At 34.5% G+C, this 14,280-nt stretch overlaps 1 long non-coding RNA gene across 1 annotated transcript in view; it reads right to left on the bottom strand.

Moving 5' to 3' along the window:
• Positions 1-12,730, bottom strand: part of LOC140509085 (uncharacterized) — a 38,484-nt gene extending 25,754 nt beyond the window's left edge. Inside the window, exons 1-2 of the long non-coding RNA XR_011968562.1 lie at positions 12,317-12,730; positions 581-652 (exon numbers count right to left, since the gene is read on the bottom strand). This is a non-coding gene — a long non-coding RNA (uncharacterized lncRNA). The remainder of the gene's footprint in view (positions 1-580; positions 653-12,316) is intronic.
• Positions 12,731-14,280: the final 1,550 nt, after the last annotated feature.

Below are 14,280 nucleotides of genomic sequence, written 5' to 3' on the forward strand. Positions count from 1 at the left end.
ACTCACTTAAATTGCTTCCAGATATTATAATCATCTCGTAAGGAAGGAAAAATGGTTGACTTTTTTTGGATTCCAATTACTCAGTTACCATGTACTTAGTCTTGTGCTAATGGATAACCATTGATGTCATAGAGTTGTATTCTATCAGTTGACTCTCATCACTTAAGAAATATATTGTTCCAAATCATGTCTCAAATTACACCATTCCCCCTACCCAATCTTTTCTAGTCCAGACTCAAAATAGGAAAGGTACCAAATAATCATTTCACTTTTTAATTCTTAGCCTTTGTGATGTCTTTCTTCCAATTAAGACATGACTATCTGGGTCACTAATTTGTGAATTTAAAGATCTTCTATTATTTTTCTCCCCTCTATTTCTTGTTCCTCTCATTTTCTAATGAATGCAGTGAAATTTGAAGAATCTATCTTTTTAAGTTTCTGTAATCCTCTGCTTGAAATGTACATAAAAAATTCTAAGTTCTTTTAAGAATATTTTGAACATAGAAAACATAAAAATGTTTAAACTTAATTATATAATTTTCTTTTACAAGTAGGTTGGGTTAATCCTACATAGAAATACCTTAACCAGTGAAGAGTCTTGATCACTGGTTTTGGATTGACAGTTTCTTTTGATATGTAAAAGAAGGGGAATCTAGAAAAGACCATTTTAGATAGTCAGGAAATCATCCTCAAATTTCTGATGTCAGAAAAAACTCTTTTTTCCCCTCTTAATTGAAAAATTGTTATCTCTTGACTTTACATTATCTAAATTTACCAATATGTCATTTCCCCCTCCCCTCCCTAAGAACCATCCTTTGTAACAAAGAACAGAACAAGGAAGAAAAAAACAACTCAACAAAACTAAACAATACTTCAACCAAATCCAAATTATATATAGATTTAGACTCCTATCTCCACCCACCTCTGTAAAAAAATGAAAGAAAGCACATTTTAAAATTATTCTTTAGGAGCAAACTTGGGCACATGATTAAGTAGCATTCAGTTTCTATCATTTTGTTTTTATTTTCACATATATCATCGTGACATTATTGGCCTGGTTCTGTCTACTTCATTCTATACAACTTCATATATGTCTTCCTATGTATCTCTGAATTTATCATATTCATCATTTCTTATAGCACAGTAATATTCTATAACATTCATATACCGCAGCATGATTAGCCATTTCCTAATAGATGGGCACCTACTTTGTTTCTAGCTTTTTCTGCTTTTAAAAAAATGTTACTTTTAATATTTTAGTGTGCATGAAAACTTCCCTTCTATCTTTGATCTCCCTGGGGCATATACATAGGACTGGAAGTTCTGAGTCAAAGAGAACAAACATTTTAATTCATGAATTTTCATAATTCCAGCTTGCTTTTCAGAATGGTTGAGTCCATTCACCATTCCATCAACAATGCCAAAAAGACATTTTAAAATTTATTTATATTTCACACAGTACCTACCTAACATATTGCTAAGTACATGTAGACAATAAATAAATGATTGGTTAAAGATTGAGGGCAGCATTTCAAAATGAAAATAATGAAACTAAAAATCAGGTGATGTGTAGGTTTTAATCCTGACCCTACCACTATGAGATGATATCATTTCATAGTTTATATTACAGCTATGAATTGACATAAATTATTGTTTCTGTCACATTTTTCTATTTACTGTAAGTCATATCTTAACTTTGTATCTCTATCAGCAAAGTGCTTTTTTTGTACAACAGGCACCTACTAAAATGTTTATTGAAACACATTCAATTGATTTTACATTAAGCAAGTTATTTCATCTTTCTGGACCTCAGTTTCCCGATCTGTGATATGAAGGGATTAGAAAGATGATCTTTAAGTAGTTTATAGCTCAGAGAATTTATGATATCTACATTTAAAAAAATATAGCTATTAATTCTGCATCTTCACAATCTCAGTCTCCATTAACTTCTAAAGCAGCTGACAATTTTTATGAATCGTGTGGCATTTGAAAAATCATGAAGTAAGCAATTTCAAACAAGCTCTAGAAATTAATTCTTTAAAAGAACAATTTAGTATAATGATATATGTTAATTTCAGGGTGATGTGTGCAATTAGTTTAGAAGAAATGTTTAATATTTTTAATTTCTTTCCTCATAATGGAGGAGAATAATATTACAGTGGAAGGAATGAAAAAAACTAATTATATTCAGCAGCTGTAAGTCTTCAATGACAGTTGCCATTCATTAGTTTTTGCTGTCCCACTAAGATAATTTCAGGGAAGTAAATGCATCCTGTTAATTGCCTAACTGCTTAAAATAAATAGGGTTGGGGGGAAGCATAGATTGAATTAATTTAACTCCTCTGAAGAAAATTTTAATTGTCGTTGCTTTGTCCCCCAAAGGACAGTAATGAAGGTCATAAAGTACCTTAGCTCAAAGATCCCTATGAGCTGTGTGATGAATTTAATTCATTCTAATTTCCCTGTTCATTCAATCAATGCTTTTATTTATTACAATCAGTAGGCTATACTGTTAGGTGTAAAGTTGTTGCCAGTGTAAAGTTCAACTTATTTTTTACTTGTAAATAATGTATTCAATTTTTATGCAACATTTTCACCTCATCCATCATGCTATTGACATTTACAAATGGCAGTGAAGACATCTTTGAGATGGCTTTCAATGTGAACACTGTTTCACAAAGAAGAACTTTATATTATTTGGAGCCATGTGGTGTAATTCATGGATGCATAAGACTGGAATTAGGAAGAGGAGGGTTCAAGTCATAGCTCTGACATCGAAACTGTCTGACTTACCCTTTAGACTACTAAGATGGTTCTCTAAAACTATAAATTACCTATCTATATCAGTGAAGTGAATTTTCACACTAGAAGTTCCCTCCAGGTGAAATCAGATTAATATTTTTTAAATTTTTTAAAATTTTTTTAATTTTTTAAAAACCTAAAATATGTATGTTTAAAATACTTATGTCTTTAAAGCTACAAAAATCTAGTAATTAAGATAAGAGTTAGCCAATTAACATTGAAATTTTCTTCTGTTCTTAACTAGAATATGAAAATTAAAACCACTACCAAGTAATGGGTAATGGGAAGATGTAAAAACTGACTCTATCCAGTGAGACCAGAAGGACTTCTGGGCAAGAAATCAATTTCAATTTGGGTACTTTCTTTCATGTTTTCAACCAAATCACAGAATCTATTTGTCAAATACATATTATTATACTATTGTACATTATTGTTATAATCATGTATAAAATAACAATGGCAAATGTCAATGTGGTGCTACTATAGACCTAGCCAGTGTTCTGATAGATTTCACTTACAGTGGTAATCTGTCTTTACCAAATCCACTCAAATATTCTCTCCAGTGGATGATCTGTGGTAGTGACAATTTGGGGAAATGAATTAAATGTGTTCATGAGTTGTCAAGAATATATCATATCAATTCAAGAAAATTTCTTAAGCTCTTACTTTGGAAGGAGAAGATACGAAACACGTTATAGATATAGAACGTCAAGACTGGAAACCACAAGTAAGCAGAAAGAGGAAAACAAAATATACAACGACTATAACAGTGTAAATGGAAAGAATAACAACTAAACAAACTAGGCACAGTGTTCTGGGTAAGTACACGGATCAAGCTTGGCCCAAACGAGCCAGTCACTCAAAAAAATATTTATTAAGCACTTACATGTGGACCACACACAGTGCCAGTCACTAGGCGTACAATGGAGCAAAAACAATCCCTTCTCCTAATGAGTTCACATTTTGGTGGGGGTAGATGATATTTAAATAAGTAGGTACATACAAAATATACACATAGCAGATGGAGATATGGTCAGAGGGAAACGTACTTGTAGCTGGAGGAATGGGAAGGACAGATTTGAAGGCAGTCTTGAAGGAAGCCAGTAAAGCTTGGGCACAGAAGTGAGAAAGGGAAATATTTTGGGAATAATGAAGAGCCAATGCAAATGCACAGAAACAGATGATACAATGTCATGTGCGAGGAATAGCAAATAGGCAGGTATGACTGGATCCTAGAGGGCATATGGGGAGCAAAGTCTAATAATTCTGGAAAGATAGAAAAGGGAGAAATTATAAGGAATTTTACATACTAGAGAGAGGACTTTATATTTGGAGCTAAATGTAATAGGGAATGACTTGAATTTATTGGGAAATATGATAAAATCTTAAATTTAGAAAAATCACTTTGGCAATTGAATGGAAGATGATTGAAGGGTCAGTGAAAGACTTGAAGCAGGGAGAGCAAATAAAAGTCTATTATGAAAGGGCATCGAGGTGGAACAGTGGAGAGCACTGGGTCAAGAGTCAGGAAGATCTGAATTCAAATCTGACCTCAGATTTAAATTGTGTGACCCTGGGTGAGTCTCTTAACTTCTTTTTCCCTGAGTTACTCAAATGGAAAATGGAGACACACTGGCAAAAAAGATTTGGTAAATTTCTCTGGTAACTTTGCTAAGAAAATCCCATGGACATTATCCAAGGGGTCATTTAGAGTTTGGCAACCTCATAACCAAATAGAGAAAGCAGAAATAGTAAACACATCTTTTTCAGAGCATAATGCAAAAAAATTACATTGGATAATGGACAATGGGAAGAATAATTAAGGATTAATTGGAAATTAAATAAGCCAATCCTTAAAAATAAGTGGGCCAAAGAACAAATCATAGCAACAATCAATAATTTCATTAAATAAAAGTTCAATAATGAAACAACATACCAAAATTTATGAGATATAACCAAAGCAGTTTTTAGGGGAAATTTTTATCTCTAATTGCTTGCATCATTAAAATAGAGAAAAAGCAGATCAATTAATTGGACATGTCACTAAGAAAGCTAGAAAAAGAATGAATTAAAAATCTCCAATTAAATATCAAATTGGAAATTCTAAAAATCAAAGGAGAGATTAATAAAATTGAAAGAAAAAAAGCATTGAAATAATAAATAAAACTAGAAACTGGTTCTATGAAAAAAAGGAATAAAATAGATAAGCTATTGGTTAATTTGATGTTAAAAAGGAAAGAAGAAAACTAAATTGCTAGTGTCAACAATGAAAGGGGTGAACCAATAAAGAGGAAATTAGAACAATTTTAGTAGCTATTTTGCCCAATTGTATGCCAATAAATTTGACAAGCTAAATAAAATGGATGAATATCTACAAAAACATAAATTATCCAGATTAACATAAGAAACTATAAAGTATTTAAATAACCCAATCTTAGAAAAGGAAAATGAACAAGCTATCAACGAACTTCCTAAAAAAATCCCTAGGAACAAATGGATTCACAGGTGAATTCTACAAAATATTTAAAGAATGATTAATCCCAAAACTACACAAATGATTTGGAAAAATAGGTGAAGGAATTCTACCAAATTCCTTTTATAATATAAGTATGGTGCTGATACCCCAACTAGGAAGAACCAAAAGAGAAAATTATATACCAATTTCTCTAATGATTATTGATGCCAAAAATTTAAATAAAACACTAACAAAGAGATTACAGCAATATATCACAAAGATTATACACTATGACCAGGTGGGATTTATACCATGAATGTAAGGCTGATTTGATATTAGGAAAACTATCAGCATAATTGACCATATATCATTAATAAAACCAAGAGAAGTCTTATGATTGCCTCAATAGATACAGAAAAATCCTTTGATAAAATACAGCACTAATTCCTATTTAAAACACTACAGAACATAGGAATAAGTGGAGTTTATCATAAAATAATAAGTAACATTTATCTAAAACTATAAGCAAGCATTATCTGTAATTGGGATAAGCAAGAAGCCTTCCTAATATAATCAAGGGTGAAGCAAGGATGCCAATTATTACTTCTATCATTTAATTGTGTTCTAGAAATGTTAGCTATAGCAATAAGAAAAGAAAAAGAAATTAAAGGAATTAGAATAGGCAATGAGAAAACAAAACTATCACTTTTAGATGATATGAAATTATACTTAGAAAATCCCAAAGAATCAACTAAAAAACTACTTGAAATTATTAACAACTTTTGCCAAGTAGCAGGATATAAAATAAACCCACAAAAATCAGCAATATCTCTATATATTACCAACAAAGTCCAGCAGTAAGAGATAAAAAGAGAAATTCCATTTAAAATAACTATAAATATAAAATAAAATATAATAATATAATTATAATACTATAATAATAAATGGTCTACCTGACAAGACAAACCCAGGAGCTATATTAACACTTTTCACACTTATAAAGTCATATTGAAACAATTGAAAAAATATTAATTGCTAATGGGTAGGTTGAGCCAATAAAACAAGAATGACAATTCTACTCAAATTAATCTATTTACTCAGTGCCATACCAATCAAACTACCAAACGACTATTTTATAGATCTAGGAGGGGCAGAGCCAAGATGGGGAAACTGAAGGACAGAGCTACTCTAGCTTTCTCCCATAGCCTTTAAAATACTTGTAAAAAATGACTCTAAACAAATTCTAGAGCAGCAGAAGCCACAAAATGACGGAGTGAAACAGAGGAAGACCAACAGGAAAGTCTATTGCACCAGGCTTGGAGCTGAGCACAGCCCAGCATGCACCTCTCGGCATAGACAGGACTGGAGCAGGCTTCAGGGTGTTGAATCATGGGTAGCTGTTATGGTTCCCAGACTTCACAACCCAGAAATACCAAAGATAGCTTCAAAGGTCAGTAAGAAACCTCTTTCATCTGCATAAGAGGGGAGCATAGTCATGCTTTGGACCCAGAGCAGGAGCAGTCACTTTTGGAGCCTTCAGCCTAAAGACCCTGGGGGAATCTAGCAGCTGATCTGGGTCTCAGTCCTGAGTGGTGGTCCTGTAGTGACAAGGAGTGCTGGTGTGGCAGAGCTGGTGGTTGCTGGGAAGAGGGAATACTATTCCCAGTTCCAGTACAGAAAAGAGTACTTTTGGTTGCTCACAGACCAAGCACAGGCCAGGAGAGGAGTAAACTCCTCTCCCTTGATTGGGCCACCTTGGAGAAGCTGAGAACTTACAGTTCTGTAGAGATATCTCAGAGAACAGCTGCACAGAACCTCTGAAGTCTCTAATTTACAAAGGACTCAAAAGTCAAGAAACCGACTGGGAAAATGCCCCCAAAGGGGGAAAAATAAGACTATAGAAGGTTATTTTCTTGATGAAAAGATATTTTCTTCCATCCTTTTGAATAAGGAATAGCAAAGCATACAATCAGAGGAAGACAGCCAAGTCAGGGCTTCTACATCCAAAACCTCCAAAAAACTATGCAATGGTCTCAGGCAATGGAAGAACTCAAAAAAGATTTTGAAAAATCAAGTAAGAGAGGTGAAGGAAAAATTGGGAAGAGAAATGAGAGTGATGCAAGAAAATCATGAAAAATGAGTCAACAACTCGCTAAAGAAGACCCAAAAAATGCTGAAGAAAATAACACCTTTAAAATTTGACTGACTCACATGGCAAATGAGCTCCAAAAAACCAATGAAGGGAAGAATGCTTTAAAAAGCAGAATTGCTCAAATGTAAAGGGAGGTTCAAAAGCTCACTGAATAAAATAGTTCTTAAAAAATTAGAATGGAATAGATGAAAGCTAATGATTTTATGAGAAACCAAGAAATTACAAAACAAAACCAAAAGAATGAAAAAATAGAAGACAATGTGAAATATCTCATTGGAAAACTGCTAACCTGAAAAATAAATCCGGGAGAGATAATTTAAAAATTATTGGTCTACCTGAAAACCATGATTTAAAAAAGTAGCCTGGACATCATCTTCCAAGAAATTATCAAGGAAAACTGCCCTGATATTCTAGAACCAGATGGTAAAATAGAAATGGAAAGAATTTACCAATTACCTCCTGGAAAAGATCCCAAAAGGAAAACTCCTAGGAATATTGTAGCCAAATTCCAGAGTTCCCAGGTCAAGGAGAAAATATTACAAGCAGCCAGAAAAACAATTCAAATATTGTGGAAATGAAATCAGGATAACACAGGATTTAGCAGCTTCTACACTAAGGGATTGAAGGAATATGATTTTCCAATGGTCAAAGGAGATAGGATTAAAACCAAGAATCACCTACCAGCAAAACTGAGTATAATACTCCAGGGAAAAATGGAATTTCAGTAAAATAGATGACTTCCAAGCATTCTTGTTGAAAAGACCAGAGCTGAATAGAAAATTTGACTTTCAAACACAAGAATGAAGAGAAACATGAAAAGGTAAACAGGAAAGAGAAGCTTTAAGGAACTCATTAAAGTTGAACTGTTTACATTCCTACATAGAAAGATGTTATTTGTAACTCATAAGACCTTTTTCACTATTAGAGTAGATAGAGGGAATATATATATATACACACACACACACACGTATATGTATATATACATGTGTGTGTGCATGTGTGTGTATTATATATGTATAGGTATGCATATGTTCATGTGTGTATGTATATATATGCCTATATATATGCATATATATATATATATATATGCATTACGTAGACAGAGGGTACAGGGTGATCAGAATATGAAGGAAGAATTCCTAAAAAATAAAATTTACCATTGAGTGGAATGTTCTAGGAGTAAGAGAAAGGGAAAGGTTGAATGTAGCAAATCATCTCACATAAAAGAGGGAAGAAAGAGCTTTTACAATGGAGGGGAAGAGGGGAGATATGAAAGGAAATAAGTGAGTCTTGCTCTCATGGGAATTGGCTTAAGAAGAGAATAAAACACACTCATTTGGTTATGGACATCTATTTTACCCTTCAGGAAGGCAGGGGGAAGGGGATAGGAGAGAGAAGATAATAGAAGGGACAGCAAATTGGAGAAAAGGATAATCAGAAGCAAACATTATTGTGTGAGGATAGGTCAAGGGAGAGAATGGAATAAATGGAGGGCAGGATAGGACAAAGGGAAATGTGGGTTTTTTGCAACGTAACTATTACGGAAGTGTTTTGCATTGTTATATATATATATACGACCTATATTGAAATGCTTGTTTCCTCAATGAGGGTGTGTGGGGAGGGAGGTAGAGAATATGAAACTCAAAGCTTTAATAACAAATGTTAAAAATCATTTTAGCATGCAACTGGAAAAGAAACTATGCAGGCAATGGAGTATAGAAATCTATGTTGCCCTACAGGAAAACAGAGGGGAGAGGGATGCAAGAAGTGGGGGGTGGGGGGGTAATAGAAGTGAAGACAGAGTGGAGGAAGGAATGGATGGGGTGCATGCTGTCCTGGGGTGGGGGTGGGGAGAGATGGGAAAAAATTTTTTAATTCAAATTCTTGTGGAAGTGAATGTTGAGAACTGAAAAAATAATAAATGATATGTTTAAGTATTTTATAGATCTAGAAAAAATGACAAAATTCATCTGAAAGAACAAAAATTCAAGGATATCAAGGGAATTAATGAAAACAAAAGTGATAGAAGGTGGTCTAGTCATACCAGATCTCAAACTATATTATAAAGCAGTAATTTTCAAAACTATCTGGTATTGGCTAAGAAATAGAGCAGTGGATCAGTGGAATAGACTAGGTATAAACTTCGTTACAGTAAACAGCCATAGTAATCTAATATATGATAAATCCAATGATCCAAACTTTTGGAACAAAAGCTCATTATTTGACAAAAAACTGTTGGAAAAACTAGAAAACAGTATGGAAGAAACTATATATAGACCAGTATCTTATACTGTATACCAAGATAAGGTCAAAACAGGTACATTATTTATACATAAAGGGCAATACCATAAGCAAATTAAGAGAGCATGGAGTAAGTTATCTGTCAGATTTATGGATAAGGGAAAAATCAGGACCGAAGAAGATGTAGAGAGCATTAAAAAATGCAAAATAGATAATTTTGATTATATAAAAAAAGTTTTTGCACAAGCAATACCAATGCAATCAAAATTATAAGGAAAGAAGATAATGGGAGAGGGGGAAGAATTTTGCAACTACTATCTCTAATAAAGGCCTCATCTCTCAAATTTATAAAGAAATGAGTCAAATTTATAAAAATATAAGATATTTATCAATTGATAAATGGTCAAAGGATATGAACAGGCGTTTTCAGACAAAGAAATCAAAGCCACTTACAGTCATGAAAAAGTGCTCTAAATCACAAATTATCAGAGAAATGAAAACTAAAACAAGTCTGAGGTACCACCTCACACCTATCACACCTCACACCTAATATGGCAAAAAAAAAAAAAAGGAAAATGTTAGATGATAGAGGGGTTATGGGAAAGCTAGGACACTAATACATTATTCTTAGAGTGGCTAATGCAACCATTCTGGAAAGCAACTTGTAACCATGCCCAAAGTGCTGTAAAACTGTGCATACCTTTCATTCTAGCAATGCCACTGCTAGGTCTATATCCCAAAGATACTCCTCAAAAAGGAAAAGGATATATTTATAAAAATATTTATAGCATATATAGAGAGAAATATTTAGTGTTTTTGTTGTGGGTAAGAATTGGAAATCAAAGAGATACATATCGATTAGAGAATGGTTAAACAAGCTGCACTATGTTATTGTAATGCACAATATTATTGTGCTGTAGGAAAAGACAAAAATGATTTCAGAAAAAAATTTGAAAGACTTACATGAATTGATGCCCAGTGAAGTGAACAGAACCAGGGGAACATCATATACAGTAACAGCAATATTGTTCAGTGAAGAACTGTGAATGACTTAGCTATTTTCAGCAATACAATGATCCAAGACAATCCCAAAGGACTAATGATGAAGCATACTGTCTGTCTCCAGAGAAAGAAATGTTGTGGATTCAATACAGACTGAAGCATGCTATTTTTTTACTTTCTTTCTTTCATTTATTTTCTTTTATTTGAGCTTTCTTATATAAAATGACTAATATGGAAATATTTTATAGATTTATACATGTATAATCTATGTTTGACTGTTTACCATCTCAGGGATGGGAGAAAGGAGGAAGGGAAGGAGGAATAGAACTTGGAACTCAAAACTTTAATTTTTTTTTTTTTTAAAAAGAGTACATATAAGGGAGCAAGATATAAGAAGACTGAACATGTAGTAGGGAGGCAGGTTATAAAAAGTTTTGAATTCCAAATAGAGCATTTTGTATTTGTTCCTGAAAGCAACAGAAGCCATTGGAGTTTATTGGGTTAGGATGGTAATATGATTATTTTAGGATTTTGGGAAAATTACTTTGGTGACTGAATGGAGGATTGATATGAGTGGGAAGAGAATTGAGGCAGGTAGACCATCAGCAGGTTACTGCAATAGTCTCATCATGAGGTAATGAGGACCTGTGCCAGAGTGGGCAGTGTCAGAGGAGAGAAGGGGACATATTTGAGAGGCATTGCAAAGGTGAAATTGACAGGCCTTGGTAACATCTTAGATTTTTTGGTGGTAGGAGTGTGAGAGATAGCGAAGAATCCAAGATAACTCCTAAGTTGTGAGCCTGAAGGATTTGAGGGATGGTATTGCTTTCTAGAGTAATAGGAAAAAGAGGGATTTTAGGAGAAAAGATAATGAATTCTGCTTTAGACATACTAAGTTTAAATTGTCTAGCACATATCTAGTTTGAGATGTCTGAAAGGCAGTTGGAGAGGGGTGATTGGAGTTCAACGGAGAGACTGTGGTGTGAGAAGAAGATTTGAGAATCTTCAGCATAAAAAGGAGAGACTGTGGTGTGAGAAGAAGATTTGAGAATCTTCAACATAATTACGGTAATCAATTCCATGGGAGTTGATGAAATCACCAAATGAAGTAGGATGAAGGGAGAAAAAACGGCCCAAGAGAAAATTCTGAGAGACACCTATGGTTAGAGGACATGATTTGTAGGAGAAACTGGACAAAGAAAAAGAGGTTAGATAGGTAGGGGGCAGAAGAGAATGGTATCCTGAAATCCTAGAAAGGACTATCAAGAATTAGAAAATGATCAAGTGTCAAAGGCTGCAGAGAAGTCAAGGAGAATGAGGACTGAGAAAAGGTCACTGCATTCAGCAGCTTAGAGGTCATTAGTGACTTGGGAGAGAGTAGTTTTGGTGGAATGGTAAGAGTGAGAGCCAAATCATAAGAGAGAAAAAAGAGAGAAATGAGGGTATTTATAGTAATAGTCAAAATGATTTAATCCTTCAAGGTTGTTTTTAAAAACAATAATTGTTGTTACCATGTACAGCCATATCTTGGTTCTGCTCATTTCACTCTATTATTCTGTGCAAGTCTATCCATATTTTTCTAAAATCAACAAATTCATCATTTCTTATAGCCCAGTAGTATTCCATCATGATCACACACCACAACTTGTTCAGCCATTACCCACCTGAAGGAGTTTCGCTAGATTGCTGCCAGACTCAGCCACTATTAATTCATCTGAGGGTTCAGAGTAACTGAACTGCAGGCTCCCCTTTGGTCCGGGACTCTTGCTCTGGTAATTCCATTGCAGACTTACATGCTGGGCTAATAAGGCTAGAACTGAGCTGCCACTCTGCTCTTGAGGAAAGAAGTACACAGCTGTAATTACAAAACTTGGTCCTGGCTCAGCACAAAACTGGGGCCAACACTCATAACTACTCTTCTCCACCCTGTGTCTGTGACCCAGAACTGAGTAATGGACAGCAGTGCTGCCAGATGGCACCCATTCCTATGCTCTGTGTTAGTGGAGATCTTTATGCCATCTTTTTCTGCTCTGGTGCTTTGTCTGGGCTCCCTTTCAGTCCCTTGGTGCTGAAATGTTCCATGCCATTTAAAACTCCTAGTCAGACTCTATCATCTGTGTCCTATCTGTCTTGCTAATCCACTCTGGACTAGAAAAAAAAAGATTCACTGATTTTATCTTGGCTTTCCCACTCAGAATTGAGTCTAGTGCATTTTGTAGATCTTTGTAGAGGTTTAGTGGGGAGCTAGGCTGTGTTGCTTTCTTTTACTGTGCTATCATGATTCTGCCCCCTAATTAGCTTTTAAAACCCTCCACAATCTAGATGCTACCTCTCTTTCAAGGTTTATCACACATTACTCTCCTTCAAGCATGTTACACTACAGTCAAATTGCCTCCTTTTTGTTCTGCATCCATGAGATTCTATCCCCACTTTACACAGTTGATCCCTCATGTCTAGAATATACTCCCTTCTCAACTCCATCTAATTGGATCTCTTAACTTCTTTCAAAGCTCAAATCAAATGCTATTTGATACAATCTTATCCTCACCCAACCTGTGAGCGGCTAGTACCCCCTTTCTGGAAATTACTTTGTCTATATTTTGGATTTAAAACTCTATGTTTATGGTGTCCATACTCCAAGGCCCCACCCCAACAGAAAAAATAGCATAAGCTGCTCAAGGTGGAGGGACAGTTTCTTTCTTGTCCCTTTAATGTTTTTGGCCTCCCCAAGACCATAACAGTGCCTGGCACATAGAAAGGGTTTAATAAATGCTAGTTGAATTAAATTGAATTGATAGCATTGAAAATAATACTTTGTTGAACTAATTAATTATACGGTCAAAACCAAAGGTAGGAAGGAATGTGAAGACAAAAATGTGCAAATAAACTAGAAAAATGATTTACTAACATCTGCCACAATATTTTCGGTTATTTCCACTTGAAATGAAAGAACTAGAAGTGGGAGAGTTAAAATACCTGATAACCACCTTATATTTTCTTGTATTCTTCTTTGATATCCATGGCAGTGAAACTTAAGAGAAGATTTCTTGTTATTTGATTTGCCCCCTAGTTGGGAGCAAGGGGGAAAGCTGCTAACAAGAGAGAATATCAGACCACTACACCTGGAGTCAGGGAGACCTGAGTCCAAAGCTGGCCTTATTAGATGTGTGACCCCAGCAAGTCACTTAACCTCTGCTTGTCTCAGTTTCCTCATCTGTAAAATGGGGATAATAATAGCACTTATCTCTCAAGGCTGTGGTTAAGATCAAATGAACTATGATTGTAAAGAGTTTAGCACAGTGCATGGCACATATTAAGCACTACATAAATGTTAGCTATAATTATTATTATCATTATCATTGTTTCAGTTTGCAGAGATCTGATTGACTCACTTTTGAACTCTGTTCAATACAGTTAACTTTTAAACTTAGTGACTTCCAAGTAACTTTCTTTCTATATGTTTTTAAAATTTATTTATTTTTAGTTTTCAACATTCACTTCCACAAGATGCTGAGTTCCAAATTTTCCCCCATTTCTCCCCTCCACTCACCACAAGACAGTGTGCATTCTGATTACCACTTCCCCCAAACAGCCCTCTCTTCTATCACACCCCTTCCTTCTCTTATTC

Source organism: Notamacropus eugenii, chromosome 5 (assembly GCF_028372415.1).
Source record: "Notamacropus eugenii isolate mMacEug1 chromosome 5, mMacEug1.pri_v2, whole genome shotgun sequence".
Lineage (NCBI taxonomy): Eukaryota > Metazoa > Chordata > Mammalia > Diprotodontia > Macropodidae > Notamacropus > Notamacropus eugenii.